Raw genomic sequence first — 19,227 nt, 5'->3', positions numbered from 1 at the left:
GCTGTGCATTCTGTTGTGCCTCGGATCGCTGAAGGAGGACCGATGTAACAGCGCCGATCCCAGCCCCTGCCTTTCTCCAGCTTGCTTGCCCAAGGCTGCCGCTTCTCAAACAGCACCTGCAATTATTTCACCTTGCCAGTCTTGAGGAGAACACACTTGTAAGGAAACAGGCCTACATACTCCCCATTCTAAAACAAAAACTCAGTTTTCATGTCTAATTTTTTCTAGTAGCACCCTTTTCTCTTTCGACCAGCACCCTGTATTTACTAGGCATGTGAATTGGGTGAGATTGGGCCTAACCTCAGCTCAGTTATGATTGCTTTAAGGCAATCAGTATATTCTAGAGCTTATGACTGGGTTAAAGGCAAGCTCTCCATGATTTGCTGGATGTGGATGTGGGACCATGTTTTCTCAGTTGTTACTGGCAGTGACCTTGTGACCACAGAAAGCGATGAAACCAGCACTGTAGGTGGCAGACTTAGCAGGTTAAAAGACCCTGGATCTACACTTGCCTAAAACTCAGCTTCTCTCTAGACTTGTCAGTTCCACGTGTCAATTTGTGGTACAACCATTTTTAGATTGACTTTTCTTTATGTAAGGAACTCTGGTGGCATAGCAGGAGCTCTGTTGGTATAGTGTTTACCTATCGGGTTACTAATAACAAAATCCATAGTTCATCACCACTAGTAGCTCTACAGGAGAAAGTGCTCTCTACTTTCATAAAGATTACAGTCTCAGAATCCAGCAGGTGGGTTTCTACCCTGTTTTTTAGACTCACTATGAGTTGGCATAGCGGGTTATATTTCAAGCTGCAAAACACAATGTGAGTGATTCAAATCCACTCCATAGGAGAAGATGAAACCGTCTGCTCCCATAAAGACTTAGTCTAGGAAACCCAAAGGGGCAATTCTACTCTGTGATAGAGGGTTTACTTTGAGTACAAATCAACTCTATGGCTATATGTTTCATTTATTTTTAAATAGTTGCACTTTGCTTGATTGCTTCTTTGAAAAGGAAGACCAAATTTCAAACTCAATTAATCATACAGGTTTCAAGAAATTAATTACACAAGGTTTCATTTATTGGGATTTTTCTACACTGAAGAATCACATATTTGGCTGATTTTGCCATTTATGTTTGTTTATTATTAGATTTGTTCATAAGAACAGAGCCCCAATAACCCTCCAAAATTTAGTTGGGTGTGAAAGAATGAATCCTTTTGAAAATAATATGTGTAAAAGTCATGAAAGGAAAAAAAATGGAAGAACTATTCCAAGTTGAAGGAGATAACTGAATGTAACATGTGATCCTGGATTATTGATTTTGGTAACTGTTCTGTGAAAGATATATGAGAATCTGTGATATTTCCGGAACATATATTTTTTTTGAGGGGAGAGAACAAACGCAGTCCCCACTACCACAAATGATGCAGTCGAGTTTCCCACATTTGGGGAAATCGCAGGGGTCAGCACATCCGGATTGCAATGGATAAACCTCGCCCTGGGAAAACCACCTTCGTGATCATGGTAGCTCTCCTGCCAGTTAAGTATCTGGAACATATTTTGAAAGAAATTAATTCATAAGGAAATTAATGAAACATTAAAAAAATTTTAAACAGAAGAGGTTTGGGAGGGTTTTGTCTTTGTTGTTGTTACTGCATGTTCCCCCACATGTACCGGTCAGTGACATGAATGATGCTGTTGTTACTGCATTGAGTAGCATTTCCATTACCAGGGTATTTTATTGAATGGATAAGAGATGGTCGGGATCTCCAACATTGTCCTGGAAATCTACTTGCATGTAGATTTCATAGCTCTGCCCTAGAAGGCACCCAATGGAAGATAAATCTGTTTATTTTCTAATATCCATCTATAAGGACATCTGAGCTGGTTTGGGAATAAGATTAAAATGCCTTGGTTTGAGAGTAAGACGGATGTCAATCCAGGATATTTTAAAAGCAAACAAATGCTCAAGTGAGTTTCAATTTCAGATTGGAGATCAAAAGGACTTGAGAGAAAAATGCAGAGGACGCTCATCGGAGTGAGGTTTTTGGAACCTGCAATTGTGCAGAAAGCCAGCAGTTAGACAGCATGCATCTGGAAAGTAGATTTAGTGGGGGGGGGGGGAGGATGATTCACTCACCCATAATAATAGTGATAAATACTGCTGACAAGAAACTTTTAATTAGCAAATGGAAAATAAGCTAAAAACACATATGCCAAGAACCCTTTAGAAGTGAGGTCAGAACAAATTATCTTCAAAAAGAGAACATTTGTAGTAACTGCTGGCCTTGGAATCCGCAGATCTCTGTGGTGCTTGTTTGCTTGCAATGTGGAGATATGTTCCCTTCTGTCAGAGGAAACCGAATGCCTTTCGCACTGAGTTTCCATGAAGACTGCTCCAAAACGTATCACAAAAACAATGGCCAGTATTTTTTCCGAAGTCCAAGAAAGGACCTCAAAAAAGTTTTATTTTCCAGAATCATTAATTATGAACCTGATTCCTATTCTGCAACTGGACAATGAGACCCAGACCAAATTCAGGGAAGTGAGCTCAACTAAAAGCCTTAACTCGGAAGGCCTTAGCTGGATGGAAGCCATGTCACTTTTAGGAGGTTTGAGGCAGTTACAGTTGTGTTCATATGCTTCCACTTGGATTTCTTCATCAGAAGTGGACCATCTAATAGCAAATCGCATCACCTCTGATTTTTCACTTTTTAAAATTTTCTGATGACAATTCCCTACAATGCTCTCTCTCTTTTATTTCCCTTTTCTTGTTTTTCATTTACTCTCTGGTTCATGGCACAACCCTGTTTGCTGTGTTAAGTTTCATAGTGCAAGATTCCAGAGATTAAGTCGTTGGGAAAAGAAAAAAGCAACAGCCAGTAGAGTGAGCAGCCTTCTTCCCCTGAAGCTCTTGATGCCCTCCAAGTCCAACTTCACATCTCATCGAGGAGAGGTGTCATAATACAAATCAATTACCACTTGAATCATTCCATGCTAGCCAATGCTGTATCCATAAAATAAAACTGGAGATACTGCTTTAACCTGGCCTCATCTCTTTCTTAAGTCAAAACCTTCAGCTAATTCCTGGTTCTTTTTTTTTACATTCTGGAGGACCTGAGCCTGGTTTATTTATCATCTCAATTCTTTTTTAAAAAATCATTTTATTGGGGGCTCATACAACTCGCATCACAATCCATACATATATCAATTGTCTCAAGCACATTTGTACATTTGTTGCCCTCATCATTCAAAATATTTGCTCTCTACTTAAACTCTTGGTATCAGCTCCTCATTTCCCCTCCCTCCCCACGCTCCCCTCCCTCATGAACCCTTGATAATTTATAAATTATTATTATTTTGTCATGTTTTACAGTGTCCGATGTCTCCCTTCACCCACTTTTCTGTTGTCCATCCCCCAGGGAGGGGGTTATATGTAGATCCTTGTAATTGGTTCCCCCTTTCTACCCCATCTTCTCTCCACCCTCCCAGTATGGCCACTCTCAGCACTGGTCCTGAAGGGCTCATCCATCCTGGATTCCCTGTGTTTCCAGTTCCTATCTGTACCGGTGTACATCCTCTGGTCTAGCCAGATTTGTAAGGTAGAATTGAGATCATCATAGTGGAGGGGAGGAAGCATTTAAGAATTAGAAGTTGCATGTTTCATCGTTGCTACCCTGCACGCTGACTGGCTTCTCTCCTCCCACAACCCTTCTATAAGGGGGGTCCTGTTTCCTACAGATGGGCTTTGGGTCTCTACTCTGTACTCACCCTCATTTACAATGATATGATGTTTTGTTCTTTGATGCGTGATACCTGACCCCTTCAGCACCTCGTGGTCACACAGGCTGGTGCACTTCTTCCATGTGATCCCAATTCTACATACCTTGTATGAGGATTGATATATTGATGCCCTTACCAAGTGACTTTCCAGAACCACCCAGGAGAATAAAAAGAAATGGTTGTTCTTGAGTCAGTTCCAACTACTGGCAACCCCACATATGACAGCGTAGAAGGCTTTCTTAGCTAGATATTTACAACGTCGATTGCCCGACTTTCTTCCATACTATTGTGGTTCCAGCAATCAACTTTGTGGTTAGCAGAACTATGTGTGCCACAGAGGGACGTCCCAGTGAAATAGGCAGAGTGCATATCAAACAGTTAAGCGCTTGCCTATTAATAAAGGCAAACAGGCAGAGTATAAATCACACAGTTAAGCTGTCGACTACTAATAAAAAGATTGACAGTTCAAACCCACCAGAGGTGCCTCAGAAGAAAGGATGGGTAACCTGTTCATCCTAAAGTCACAGTCCTGGGAACCCGATGGGTCAGAATTGAGTACAACACTAACTAGATGGTGATGAACTTATTGCCTTTGAATTTGGGCACATGAATTGCTGTGGCCAAAGGAATGCTAGCACAAAGCATATTAGCAGGGATTTCAAAGGTGCTTGTATGGTTTGGCAGCATCACTTGTGCCTTTGTCATCTCCTGAGACTATGCCCTAAGAAGCTGCTGGTCTAAAAGTGAGAAATAAACAGAGCAGTTCTCAATCCAACATATAATTTGGAGACAAGCCCAGAAAACACAAAGCCTGAAGCAGAACTTCCCCAGTCAAACTGCAGACTAATGAATATTAACATAAGTCTTTGTTATTATGTCACCCAAATCTAATATTATTTTTGTTACACATCTTTATTTGAGCAATTTCTAATCAATACAGAACCCTCTTGTCCTTATAAACCAGTCGTGATCACAACCTTTCGTTTTCGTTCTAAGATTGTGTGACTTTTGGTGGCAAGCAAATCATCTCTGGCCATTCCCAATTCTCTTAGCAACAAGACAGGTTTTATGCTTTTGTTCAGCCAATGAGATGCTGCCACCACACCAGCAATCCCTAGAACCTTGACTTTGGAGCAAGTGACCTTAATACCAAGGGGTAGTTTGGGGATTTATTCTTTGTGGTGGCGGAGAGTACCATCCTAACCAGACACTATCTATGACAAGATTTGAGTTGCACTTTTGCACGACCAACTTTTCTTGATTGTTGTCCATTTTCCAGCTTTTCCACCAATTCTAAGAGCAAAGAATTGATTTCTGACTAACTTTTTTTCTGCTTCAGTTAGCCTCAATGACTATTTGTTGTTTGCATGCAAGAACCCTGACTAGTACAAATGGGTCATTTGAAGTGCAATCATTTGAGAGCACAGAAGCCTTTTGGGTTTTGAGGTGTCAAAGGGATCATGTATCAGGCATCAAAGACCCAGAACAAAAAAGCATATCAACGTGAATAAGGGGGAGTGTGGAGTGGAGACTCAAAGCCCATTGGTAGACAACTGGAATCCCTTACAGAAGCGTCACAAGGAAGAGAGGAGACAGTCAGGATGTAGTATAGCACGCATGAAACATGCAGCTTACCTCCAGTTCTGTAATGCTTCCACCCCCCCCCCCAACTATCATGACCCAAAATTCCACCTTAAAACTGCCTAGATCAGAGCATGTATGTACACGGGTACATATAAGAGCTCACAACACAGAGAATCCAGGACAGAAAAACCCTTCAGAACCAATATTGAGAGTAGTGATACCAGGAGGGGAAGGGGAAGGTGGAAGGAGGAAGGGGGAACCGACCACAATGATCTATATATAACCCCCTCCAAGGGGGATGGACAACAGAAAAGTGGGTGAAGGGAGGCACCAGTCTGTGTAAGACATGAAAAAAATTATAAATTATCAAGGTTCATGAGGGAGGTCGGGTGGAGGGATGGGAAAAAATGAAGAACTGATATCAAGGGCTCAAATAGAAAGAAAGTGTTTTGAAAATGATGGCAATATTTGCACAAATGTGCTTGACACAATGGATGTATGTATGGATTGTGATAAGAGCTGTATGAGCCCCCAATAAAATGATTAAAAATTTTTTAAAGAAGTTTTTTGGTTTATTTATTTATTTTCTTCTTGTTCCTCTGCCAGGCAATTTTTTCTTTTTGGTTTATTTTCAAGACTCTGAAATTTACCATTTCTTGAGCCAAAGGAACTATTTTTTTTCACCTTGAAAACTAGTCACTAGCATGTCTATGAAAATAAACCAGGTTATATCAACAAAGAATGTTAATCAAATCCATATTTCTTCTTCTAAACCTACATTAGCATTATCTTTTTAGAAGGGACTAGACCTTTCGACATAAGGAGACTGGTAAGCCATCATCTTTTGTCTAGAAGCCAATGTTTGTTTTTTGTTGTTGTTGGTTGGTTTGTTTTTGTTTGAAGACTACGGGTCTTATTTTTGGCAAATTGGAGTCGATAAAGACGGCTATAAGGACCTTCAAACATAAAGTTATGAAATTCATCCCTAGCTACTCAAATGTATGGTTCTGGGAGGGCAGTTCCATCCGTCCGGAAAACATGATTAACCAATGGACAGAGACAAGGGTCGAGAGCTACTATTCCACAAGAGAGTCCATAGCACACACGCCCCCTTTGTTATTTCTGCCTGACGCCAAGGTCCAGAGGGCAGAGGAACACATGACAAAGGCCAAAAACAACAAAGTAAATAAAGTTGGCAAGGATTTGTCATTTCATAACTTGGAGGCCTAATGTGACCAGAGAAGATCACAATCAAGTGGTTTATGCATGCTAAGCTTCAGTTTCCTCCTATATAAAATAAGCATAATACATTGGATCTGAAAAGATGTAAACGACAAAAAGCTACACCGTGAATCACCATTATTTTGAATGCTGAATATAAATTGTGGACCCCGTTTCTTCAAAAAAGGAAAAGAAAAGTTTGGAGGAAAGATTTATTACTGTTTCTGGCACCCAATAAGCATTGCAACAAGACCAACAAGAACAACAAATACAAGGCTACGGCTTCTTGAACAAAAAAGTACAAGACTCAGGCTTTTGGAGTGTTTTTGGATCGGGTTTCAGTTAATCACAACCCCAAATGCTGTCCAGCAGAATAATCCAATCACAGTTTGTTAGGCTCTTTTGCGATGTTGTGGAACATGCATTGGAAAGAGCGGTCTGGGGGCGCAATGCACCTGGGACTCCCAAGAATGCTGCTGCGGCTCAGCCAGGAGAGGCCGCGGAGGTGCTCCAGCCATGGTAAAGGGGTGCTTGTGCACACCGCCTTCCCACTTGGCTGCACATAAGAGAAACCGCCCAGCCTGTATGGAAGTGAAGGCCATGTGTCTGCAAACGTAGATGTATCCCGAGTGACTTCTCATATGAAGTATTGCCAGGTTCTTAGTGAATCATATATCCTCAGACAGAGACTGGCTATGTTAGCTATTTTTTTTCTTATGTCAACTTTCCAAAATAAACCCTCATGTGTAATTCACTTGAGTGAATTAATCTGTTATTAGAGATTAACTGATGAATGCCCATCTAAACCCAGCAGCTTTCAAATAGACCCGAAGTATGATTCCCAAACCAGGAGTATCAGCATTACCTGGGACCTTCTTAGAAATGCAAATTATCGATGAATACACTTTTGAGCAGCATTTTGCAACTTCGGGAATACTTTTACTTCCCGCATCACTCCAGCCTATGCCGCCTCCCTCTACCGCTGCAGTCCTTCATCTAGTGAGGCCAGTGTCCTGGGCACTGGCTCCTCATCTCACCGGGCTTATGCCAAAGATGTAAACTTTGGTGAGATGCCCGAACCTTAATGCTCCAAGACGTAGACCTTTTAGCCGATGCTGTAGCCGTTACTCTGGGGCCAAAGTGAAGAACGGTGATTATTGGGCAGAGTCAGGGAAGTCTAAAGTAACAAAAGATGGTGTCACGGTGGCAAAATCAATCAACTTAAAGGATAAATACAAGAATACTGGGTCCCAACTTGTCCAGGATGTTGCCAATAACACAAATGAAGAGGCCGGGGATGGCACACCACTGCCACTCTGCTGGCACGCTCTAGCGCCAAGGAAGGCTTTGAGAAGATGAGCAAGGTGCTAATCCAGTGGAACTCAGAAGAGATGTGCTGTTAGCTGTTGAGGCCGTAATTGCAGAGCTGAAGAAGCAATCTAAACCTGTGACAATTTCTGCAAATGGAGACAAAGAAATTGGCACCATCCTTTCTGATGCAATGACAAAGGTTGGCAGGCAGGGTGTCATCACAGGAAAGGATGGAAAACCATGGAATGAGGACTGAGAAATTACTGAAGGGATGAAGTTTAACCAAAGTTATATTTCTTCATATTTTATTAATACAGTCAAAGGTCAACAATGTGAATTCCAGGATGCCTATGTTTTATTAAGTGAAAAGAAAATTTCTAGAGTCCAGTCGATTGTACCTGCTCTTGAAGTTGCCAATGCTCATAATAAGCCTTTGGTCATAATTTGCTGAAGATGATGACAGAGAAGCTCTAAGCCCCCTCATTTTGAATAAGCTCAAAGTTGGTCTTCAGGTTGTAGCAGTCAAAGCTCCAGGTTTGGGTGATAATAGAAAGTAACAGCTTAAAGATAGGGCAATTGCTTCTGGTGGTGCAGTATTTGGAGAAAAGGCATTAACTTTGAATCTTGAAGACGTTCAGCCTTACGACTTAGGAAAAGCTGGAGAGGTCATTGTGACCAAATATGATGTCATGCTCTTGAAAGGGAAAGGTGACAAGGTTCAAATTGAAAAGCGTATTCCAGAAATCACTGAGCAGTAGGACGTCACAAGTAGCGGCTATAAAAAGGAAAAACTGAATGAACGTCTTGCAAAACTTTCAGCTGGAATAGCTGTGCCACAGTTGGTGGGACAAGTGATGTGGAAGTGACAAAAGAAAGACAGAGTGACTGATGTCCTCAATGCAACACGAGCCGCTATGGAACGAGGCATTGTTCTTGGAGAGGGCTGTGCTCTGCTTCGGTGCACTCGGGGCTTGGGCTCATTGACTCCAGCATTTGAAGATCAAACATTGCTACTAAAAGTATTAAAAGAACACTCAAAACCCCTACAGTGACCATTACTAAGAATTCTGGTGTTGAAGGATCACCGATGGTTGAGAAAATTATGCAGCATTCCCCAGAAGTTGGTTATGATGCTATGATTGGAGATTTTGTGAATATGGTAGAAAAAGGAATCATTGATCCAAGTAAGGTGGTAAGAACTGCGTTGTTGGAGGCTGCTGGAGCAGCCTGTCTGTTGACCACAGCAGAAGTTTAGTCACAGAAATTCCTACAGAAGAGAAGGACCCTGGCATGGGTGGGATTGGCAGGCACATGGGAAGCACGGGAGGTGGCATGTTCTAATTCGTAGAATAGTGCTTTGCAATTTCTTGATTGATGAACTGTGACCGGAAGCTCCAGGCAGCACTCCTCACCAAGAACTTCGGATAAGTCAGTTCAAGAGAGGAAAATGACTGAAAAAATTCTGGTTGATGTTTTGAGAAAAATCACTACAAGCATCAGTTACCGGTTTCACTTGACAATATATAATGGTTTACAGCTGTCATGTCCATGCCTATAGATAATTCAGGTTGTACTTTTGAATGCCAGAGCCTTTACTAATGTAGTGCTTTCAACTGAAATCACTGAGGCATTGTTAGTACTCTTCTGTTAAAAGCAGGATTGTAGTGCTTGCCATTACTAGATGAGAAGTTAAGAAGCAGCCTTCTGTAGAGGAAGAAGACCTGTGTACAAAGCAGAGAAATATCCAATTATGCAACCATCTTTATGTAATAAAAACTTGTTTGAAGTAAAAAAATAGAAAAGAAATGCAAATTATCAAGTTCCATGAGCCCCAGATACTAGAATTTCTGGGAGTGGGGCCATCAATAGGTATTGTAATAAGCACTCCAAGAGATTCTGATTCACAGTAGAGTTTGGTGTCAATTATCTACTGTATACCATCTCCTTTCTGATCATAGACTCTCCCCATTGGCCTACTGAACAACATAGCTTTAGCATTATTTCCTATTCCTCACCATCAGTTTCTGCTTCCCAAGTAATCATTTCTATCAGCACACATTCATGCTGTTATTTCTCCCACTATAAAACAAGCACTCAGTTCTTTCTATGGCTTCACTGCTTGCTTCTCTTTGGAAACTGTTCAAAGAAACTGCTTTCCTTCCTATCTCTTTTAGATTGACTTCAATTATTTTGCTACAAGTATTCTACCACAAATCTATCAATTTGTCCTGCTGTCGTGGCTTGTGTTTCTGTGATGCTGGAAGCTATGTCACAAGTATTTCAAATGCTGCTTAGTCACCCGAAGTGAACAGGTTTCAGTGGAGCTTCCAGACAAGAGGCAGACAACAAAGAAGGATTCGGCTCCTACTTCAGAAGAAGGGGCTGCTGAAAACCTTATTCATTGCTTAAAAAATGGTCAGATATTGAAAACCTAATGAGTGGAAACAGAATATTATTGGAGATAATGCTAGAAGATGGACTCCTCAGGTCACTCAAAATACAAATGAGGAGGAGCCAATTTCTCACAGTGAAGTTGACCATGGTAATGCGAATCGAGTGAAGCCCGTGGGATTTTGGAAAACGAATGACTTTTTCATAGCAAATACTTTTTAAACAACACAAGAGGAGACTAGAAACATGGACTTCTCACAATAGAATACACAGAAATAAAATTGACTACACCTGTGAGAAAAGATGATGGAGAAGCTCAAGATGAGCAGCTAAAACCAAGACAGAGGCTGACTGTGGGACAAACCAACAATTGCTCATCTGTAAGTTCAGGGAAAAGCTGCAGAAAATTAAAACAACTCCATAGAAGTCAAAATATGACTTTGACTCTATCCCAACTACATTTTGTGAAAAGCAGATCTGACTCATTGAACACTAATGACAAAACACCTGTAAACTGTGGGAGGACATCAAGACCATCATTCATGAAGAAAGCAAAATGTCACTAAAAAGACAGGAAGAAAACGAAGATCAAAGTGGGGATCTGAAGAGACTCTGGATGTCTGAGAGTAGCTAAGAAATGATGGAATCAAAGAGCTGAATAGAAAGTTTCAAAGGGCAGCTCAGGAAGATACAGCCAAATGTTATAATGAAATGTGCAAAGACCTAGAATTTAAAAAACAAAAGGGAAGGATTTGCTCTGCATATCTAAAAGGTAAAGAATCCAGGGAAAAATTCAAGCCTTGAGTTACAGTCTTGAACAAGTCTATGTTAGTCTGGGTAAACTAGGGATACAAATCCACAGACACTCATAAGGGAAAGTTTTATATAAATGGTAAGTGTACATTCACAAAGCATCCCAAACCTGTCCAGTCCAAGCCCATAAGTCCAACTTAGCCCATATGTTCCACATAGATCTACTAAATCCTCCTCAATTTCACGAAACGCACGCAGTAACGCTGAATGCAGGTGGAAAGCCGAATCAGTGAACGAGTAAGCATCTCACCGCTGGCAGGGCTCTCCACACAGCTGCTCTAGCACCCAGGGCTGCATCGGGGTAGGTCCATGTGGCTTCTCCTCAGGAATTTATTGCAGGAAGTGAGCCTTGCCAGCTGAAGCAGGGAACTGGCTAAGGCAGCTGCACCCTGGTCCGACCATCAGAAAGCAAGAGACTCAAGAACAAGCAAGGCGAGGCTCACTGAACCATTATTTCACCACCCTTCAATTAATCCCAAATGTGTTTATTGGCCAGGTTGGCACAATAAATCTTAACTATCTCAGAGTCTATAGGAAAAATATTGACTAATGTAGGAAATATCAAGAGAAGAGGGAAGAATACAGAATCACTGTAACAAAAAGAACCTGTCCACATTCCACCATTTCAGAAGGTAGCATATGATGAAGATCTGAGGATGCTAAAGGAAGAAGTTCAAGCTGCACTGAGAGCAGTAGGTAAACAAGGATCCAGGAATTAATTTTTAAAAATGGAAATGTTTTAATAAGCTGATAAAGCGCTGAAAGTACTCACTGTTCTATGGTAGGAAATGTAAAAGAAAGCTACTTGGCCAGCTATTTGTAAGCAATCCATATTTGTACTCATTGCAAAGAAAGGGGACCCAGCAGAATGCTCATGTTATGGAACCATATCACTTATATCATCATAGCCCAGTGAAATTTTTATGAAGACCATCCAACAACAGTTGCAGCAGTACTTTGACAAGGAGCTGCCAGAGGTTCAGCCTGGCTCACAATAGCCCTTGGAACAAGGGGCATCATTGCTGATGTCAGATGGATCTTGGCTGAAAGCAGAGAATACCAGAAAGATGTTTACTTATGTTTTGTTGACCATGCAAGACATTCGACTATGTGGATCATAAAAAACTATGGATAACCTTGAGAAGAATAGGCAATCCAGAACACTTCATAGTACTCATTTGGAACTTGTACATGGATCAAGAGGCAGCTGTGTAGACGGAACAAGGGACTACAGCATGACTCGTGACTGACTATGTAACACCCTGTACTGTCCCCAGTATTCTCCATCAAGGATACCCCCAGGATAGTCTCTAAGAGAGACTGCCTCCTCTCCCTGCACCCCCAGCTTGCTGGAGAGGAGTTGAGCTAATCTACTTCCTAAATCATTCTGCCTAAGGGCAAGATTATCGACACCCTTGGTTAACGATCAGCTAGACTTTAGGGGAAGTTTGATCTATGTGTGGACCTTGCAAATGGATTTTGGGCTGTGCTCCCATCCATATTCCATCTATTCCTAGAGCTTGGTTTTTGGCTAATGTATTCAGTGCAGCTTGAATTTCTTCCTTCAGCACCATTGGGTTTTTAAAATCATTTTATTGGAGGCTCTTATACCTCTTATCACAATCCATACATCCATCCATTGTGTCAAGCACATTTGTACATATGTTGCCATCATCATTTTCAAAACATTTTCTTTCTACTTGAGCCCTTGGTATCAGCTCCTCAATTTTTTCTCCCTCCCTTCCTTTCTTTCTCTCCTTTATGAATCCTTGATAATTTATAAGTTATTATTTTTTCATGTCTTACACTGACCATTGTATCCCTTCACCCACTTTTCTTGAGCACATGCTACTCCTGAAATGGTAGACTGTTGGCTGGTTCTTTGTGAAACGGTGACTCTGCATCATTCAATATTTTCTTCATAGTCTTTCAAGACTGCAACTCAAGGCTTGAATTTTTTTCTGAGTGTTTTTCAGCTTTAGATATGCTGAGCATACTCTTCCCTTTTGGTTTTCTCATTCTAGATCTTTGCACATTTCATTATACTATTTGGCTTTATCTTCTTGAGAACTATGGTGAGCCTGCCCCAAGCCATGATATTTTCCATGGCCTCATATGCATGTGAAAGTTGGACCATAAATAAGGAAGACTGAAGAAGAATCAATGCACTTGAATGGTGGTGCTGGGGAAGAATATTGAAAGTACTAAATGGGCAAACATATCTGCCTTGGAAACAAACATGACCCGAGTGCTCCTTATTGGCAAGGATGGAGAGACTTTGTCTTATGTATTTTGGACATATTATCATGAGAGATCAGCCCTGGAGAAGGACATCATGTTTGGTAAAGTAGAGGGACAGCGAAGGAGAGGAAGGTCCTCAAGGAGATGGATTGACACCGACTGACCATGACTGCAACAATGGCCTCAAGCATTGGAACAATTGTGAGGATGGCACAGGACCAGACTGGGCAGTAATTATTCTGTTGTGCATGGGTTGCTATGAGTTGGAATTGAGTCGATGGCACCTAACAATTCCAAGAAACATCTTCAGTCAAGGGTAACAAGTCTGTTGCTTAGTCTAGTGTGCAATTCTAGGTTTATACTTCACTCGATACATTTCCTCTACCTGGAATTGTATGTCACTTGATTTTCAGGTACCCACACAGCACTGGTTTTATACTTGCCCCACCAATTGAAATGTTTCAACAAGCTGATGAAGCACTAGAAGCACTTGTTTTTCTGTGCCATGAAATTTAGAAGGCAGCTACTTGGCCAATGGAGATTCATTTTCGTACTCATCTCTAAGAAAGGTGACCCAGCAGAATGCTCAAATGATAGAAAAATGTCATTAATATTGTAAATATTAATGCAAGTAAAATTTGTCTCAGATCATCCAACAATAGTTGCAGCAGTACATTGGCAGGGAGCTGCCAGAAGTTCAGGCCAGATTCAGAAGAGGACACAGGATAGCCCTTCATAAGGGATAACATTGCTGAGGCTAGTTAGATCTTAACCTAAAGCAGAGAATATCAGAAAGATGTTTACAAGTGTTTAACTGACTATGCTAAGACATTCGACTATGTGGACAATAACAAACTATGGATAGCCTTGAGAAGAAGGAATCTCATCATACTCCTTTGTGTCCATGAGCAACAAGGACATGCTGTATGTTTTAAAATCAGGAAAAGTGTGTGTCAGGGTTGTATACTCTCACCATCCTTAGTCAATCTGTATTTTGATCAAACCATCAGAGAAGCTGGATTGTATGGAGATGGATTGTGTGAAGAAGTATGTGGCATCAGGTTTTGAGGATGGCTTATTACAACCTGTGACAAAACTTGACCTGCTGAAAATGAGGACTCGAAGCACTTACTGATGCAGATCAAGCATTGCAGCCATCAGTATGGATTGCAATTCAATGTAAAGAAGACCAACATCCTTACAACTGGATCAATAGGCAACATCATGGTAAATGGAGAATTTCACCTTGCTTGGATCCATAATCCATGCTCATGGAAGCAGCAGTCAAGACATCAACTGACATTGTATTGGGAAAATCTGCTGCATAGTCTCCTTAGAGTGTAGAAATGGCACGGATGTTACTTTGAGGATTAAGGTGAACCTGACCCAAGTCATGGTATTTTCCATTGCCTTATATTCATGTGAAAGTTGGACATTGAATAAGGAAGACCGAAGAAGAATGCATTTGAATTATGGTGCTGGTGAAGAATATTGAACACACTAGGAATAGTGAAAAGAAAAAAATCTTTCTTGGGATAAGTACAGCCAGAAAGAATTCTCCTTACAGGCAAGGATGCTGAGACTTTGCCTCATGCCCTTTGGCCATGTTATCAAGAGATATCAGCCTTGGACATGATGTGCGGTGAAATGTCAGGGCAGCAAACAAGAGGAAGACTTTCAACAAGAGGAACTGACAGAGTGACTGCATTGATGTGTTCAAACATAAGAACAGGATTGGGCAGTTTGGGATTCTCTTATACCTCGGGTGACTATGAATTGAAATCAACTAGATGACTTGTAACAACACTGACAACACAGGTCTCAACGGCTACTTCTTCTGCATGCTCCTGCTCCAGCGTTTTGCTTTTCCTTGACCCCTCCGTGCCCCTTCTTGACTCATGTTGAAATTATTACTCGCTGTCTGAAAATACTAGGCGCCTCAACTTCTCATGCTTTTCCAGTGTCCCTTTTTCACAGTGATGTTATTTAAACGGCAGCATCCTTGCTCCATCTTGCATATGCTGGCCCCATCTAGCATATGACATGCACTTGTCATCTGAACTTACAATATTTCCCAACCAGTTTATGGCTTATTTCCCCACACCAAAATATAGATTCCCAAAGAGGGCAGAGATTTTGGTCATCACGGACCCTAGCTCCTAGAACAGTTCCTGCCACATGGTCAGCACTCGGTAAGTTTTTGTTAATGTCCAACTGAATGAATGAATGAAACATGAATCCCTGCATGTGGGGTTATTCAGTGCCGCAGCATGCTGAGCTCACCTCTCCGCACCTTTGTTCTTCATGGATCTTGTCCAAAGAAGTTGAAAATTCTCCTTCTGTTGTCATAAACCCATCTGGATTTAATTTGATATTGCTATCATCACTGATGTGGGAGGAAGATGAGGCTCTCTCCAACTATAAACAGTTACAGTCTTGGAGACCCATAGGGCGCATTCTGTTCTAATCTCACTGGAGTCACATTGGACTAGATAGCAGTGAGGCTTGTTTCATCATCACTGTACGTGATATTGCCAAAGTCTCACTTTAAAGAGAATATAAAAATGAACGTCCAAACAGAAAAGGTAAGTGTAAGTTTCACACATATGCACCTGGAAAATCCAGGTCAGTCTCCCTACTTAAAGGACAACTAATGACTAATTTTATATATACCTCTAACCTAATTCCTCTTTTTCATGTAAAATAGCATATTCACAGGTTCAAGGATTAGGGTACAGGCATCTTTTTGGGTGATGGTCAAGGGCTCATTATTTTGTCAAAGACAGATAGTGTCTGGGTTGCAACTTTTTAAAATTAAATGAGTTTTAGTTTAAAAGATGACCCATTCAGACAATCTCTCTGTATCCCAGTCTCTCATTGACAATTCAAAGTGCTGAGCACCTAGGAGCTAATAAATAAATAAATAAAGAAATAAATATCTGATTAGAAAACAGGTCAAATTCATGATTGTCCTTGAGCAAACATTTATTGGACAGGTATATGGATAGGTAATAAAAACAGAGTGGGGATATAGGTGATTCATGTGAAGGTTTAAGACCACCTTCTAGAAACAAATGATATCTACAAGCCTTAGACATACGTGGTCGAAAGTAGAAGAAGAATGATAGAGTGTCTTAGTGAATGCTGCTGGGGTCAGGTAAATCTATGAGTTGAATATTTTCTTCCTGGCCTACATCATCTTGGTAGAGGTGATTTAGGAAACTTTCTGATTCGTCTTTATTAGGTCTCCCTCTCTCCCAACATCCATGTCAACTGGGTAATATGTGAATGAATATTGAAATGCATAAAGGAATTTATATTTTTGCCATGGCTAACATCTTTAGCTGGGCTCCTAACTATCCCTGACAGAAGATAGACAAGTTCCTGGGTCAGAGGATTCTTTCCTAGAGATGTCCCCTTTCCTAAAGATCTTCACTTCTTTGTACCTCACCAGGGCCCAGCACGCAATGGGCCTACCACAAACATTTGGTGATTGAATCACTAGGCCAATCATGTGTCAAGTGAATGAACCAGGGCAGACAGGCATCTTTTCAGGTTTTATGTGTGGTTTTTTGAAGGAAGTCCCAAGATGAGGGTCTGCGTGGAAGAACTTTGTTAAGTCCCCACCTACCTGCCAAGTTGTTGTCCTGTGGCAGCTTTCTTGTTCCTATGATGCTGGAAGCTGTATTTCATTTATTACAAATTCCAATAGGGTCACCAGTGGTGGACAGGTTTCAGTGGCGCTGCCAGGTGAGGAGGAAAGGTCTTGTGATCAACCAAAAATTAACCTGAAAAAAACCATGGAAAATGATGGTATATTGTCTGAGGCAACACTGAGAGATGAGCTCTGGGAGACACTGCAAATACACAATGGTCGCAACCACTTGCTTGAGCATATCAACGGTTGTGAAGATGGTACAGGACTGGGCAGCAGTTTGTTCTGTTGGCCATAGGCTCTTCATGGACTGGAGACAATTCAATGGCAACCAACAAGTATGGCAACAATCCGTCAAGGACGTTCTCCAGGAGAAATAGGTAAAGGGGTGGATAAACAAGGAATGAAAGAGAAGAAGCCTAACAAGAGAGTGATTTTACGGGAGGCCAAGTCTTTTGGTTCCACAGGAAGGCTGTACCTTCTTTAGGGAAGGGATCTGGCCTTGTCTGTTCTAGTCCCAATCTGTTGTTGGCTAAAAGTCTCTCTAGGAGGATGTAAGTTTCCTGAACGTTCCAGCATTCTGGGTAAAGTGGATAAGGGGTCCTGGTAGCCTAGTGGTTAAGTGTTCAATTGCTAACGTAAAAGTTTGAGGTTCAATCCATCAGCACCTGCCAGGGCAGTATGTGGCTCTTCTAGATGAAGTCTCTAACTTCAGCCAAATGACCTTTTCTTGCATGGGTCTGGGTAAGAAGATGGCGGTGGGTTGGGGGTGGGGGATGCACAGACACTTATAGGATTCACCTGTAAACAGTTATTAAGCAGATACATTGTGGTTATCATCCTGCTGGGTATAAAATGAGCCCTCTGAGAAGAAGGGGAGAGGAGGGGGAAATCGCATCACCAGCACTATGTGGTAGTGAGATAGAGCATACCAATGATTGTGTGGACGGTCGACCTGGACTCTGAGATCCCTGCTTAGTGAACTTCTGGATCCAGAAGACAGAGGTGATGTCAGAGGAGGAGCAGCAGCAGACCTAGGAGCCCGAGCATGAACGAGAGTGGTGAACTTGACAGCCCAGAGAGCAAGTAGAGCTGAGTGCTTTGGGAAGGAGGCTGGCTTATAAATTAGGGTGCTCTGGATCTTTGATGGGGTAGTTGAACTTGCTGATTCACAGAGATGGAGCCATGTGCCTTAATTTTTTAAATTTTATTTCTTCTTCTTTTTAAAATCATTTTATTGGGGGCTCATACAAGTCTTATCACAATCCATACATACATCAATTGAGTAAAGCACCCTTATATATTCGTTGCCCTTGTCATTCTCAAAATTCACCTTCCACTTAGGTTCCTGGAATCAGCTCATTTTCCTTTTTTCTCTCCCCCTTCTCCTCCCTACCCGCTCCCCCTCCCTCATGAACCCTTAATAATTTATAAATTATTATTTTATCTTATCTTACACTGCCCAGTGTCTCTCCTCACCCACCTTCCTGTTTCCCATCCCCCAGAGAGGAGGTTACATGTAGATTCCCGATATCGGTTCTCCCTTTCTACACCCCCTTCCCTCCTGGTGTCACCACTCACCACTGATCCTGAGGAGTTCATCCATCCTAGATTCCCTGTGTTTCCAGATCCCTACTGCACCGCTGTGCATCCTCTGGTCTAACCAGGTCCGCAAAGTAGAATTGGGATCATGATAATTGGGGGGTGGGTGTGGGTGAGGAAGCATTCAAGAACTAGAGGAAGGTTTTGAGTTTCATTGTTGCTACACTGAACCCTGAGTGACTCATCTCCTCCTCACTACCCCTCTGCAAGGGATGTCCATCTGTCTATAGATGGGCATTGGGTCCCCATCACGCACTCCCCTCATTCACGGTGATGTGATTTTTTTCCCCCTCGCCTTTGTTGTTTGAAATCTGGTCCCTTTGACCCTTCATGATCACACATGTTGGTGTGCTGCTTCCATGTGGGCATTGTTGCTTCTGGGCTAGATGGCCGCTTGTTTACTTTCAAACCTTTAAATCCCCAGATGCTGTATCTCTCAATAGCCGGCCACCACCAACCTTCTTCACCACACTTACTTATGCACACATTCATCTTCAGCATTTATGTGAGGAAGGTGATCACACAATGATGATTTTTTTTCCTTTGGTGTCTGCTACCTGGTCCGTTCAACACCTTGTATTCGCTTAGGCTGTGTGCTTCTGCTCTGTGGGCTTTGTTGCTTTC

At 41.7% G+C, this 19,227-nt stretch overlaps 1 non-coding gene and 1 pseudogene across 1 annotated transcript; one reads left to right on the top strand and one right to left on the bottom strand.

Moving 5' to 3' along the window:
• Positions 1-1,387: 1,387 nt before the first annotated feature.
• Positions 1,388-1,550, bottom strand: LOC142423729 (U1 spliceosomal RNA). Its single transcript, XR_012779328.1, has one exon. It is a non-coding gene; the product is annotated as a U1 spliceosomal RNA (small nuclear RNA).
• Positions 1,551-7,424: 5,874 nt separating this feature from the next.
• On the top strand, positions 7,425-9,242 carry LOC142422648 (60 kDa heat shock protein, mitochondrial-like; annotated as a pseudogene).
• Positions 9,243-19,227: the final 9,985 nt, after the last annotated feature.

The sequence above is a fragment of the Tenrec ecaudatus genome, chromosome 12 (assembly GCF_050624435.1).
Source record: "Tenrec ecaudatus isolate mTenEca1 chromosome 12, mTenEca1.hap1, whole genome shotgun sequence".
Classification (NCBI taxonomy): Eukaryota; Metazoa; Chordata; class Mammalia; order Afrosoricida; family Tenrecidae; genus Tenrec; species Tenrec ecaudatus.
This window is presented reverse-complemented; position numbering and strand designations above follow the sequence as displayed.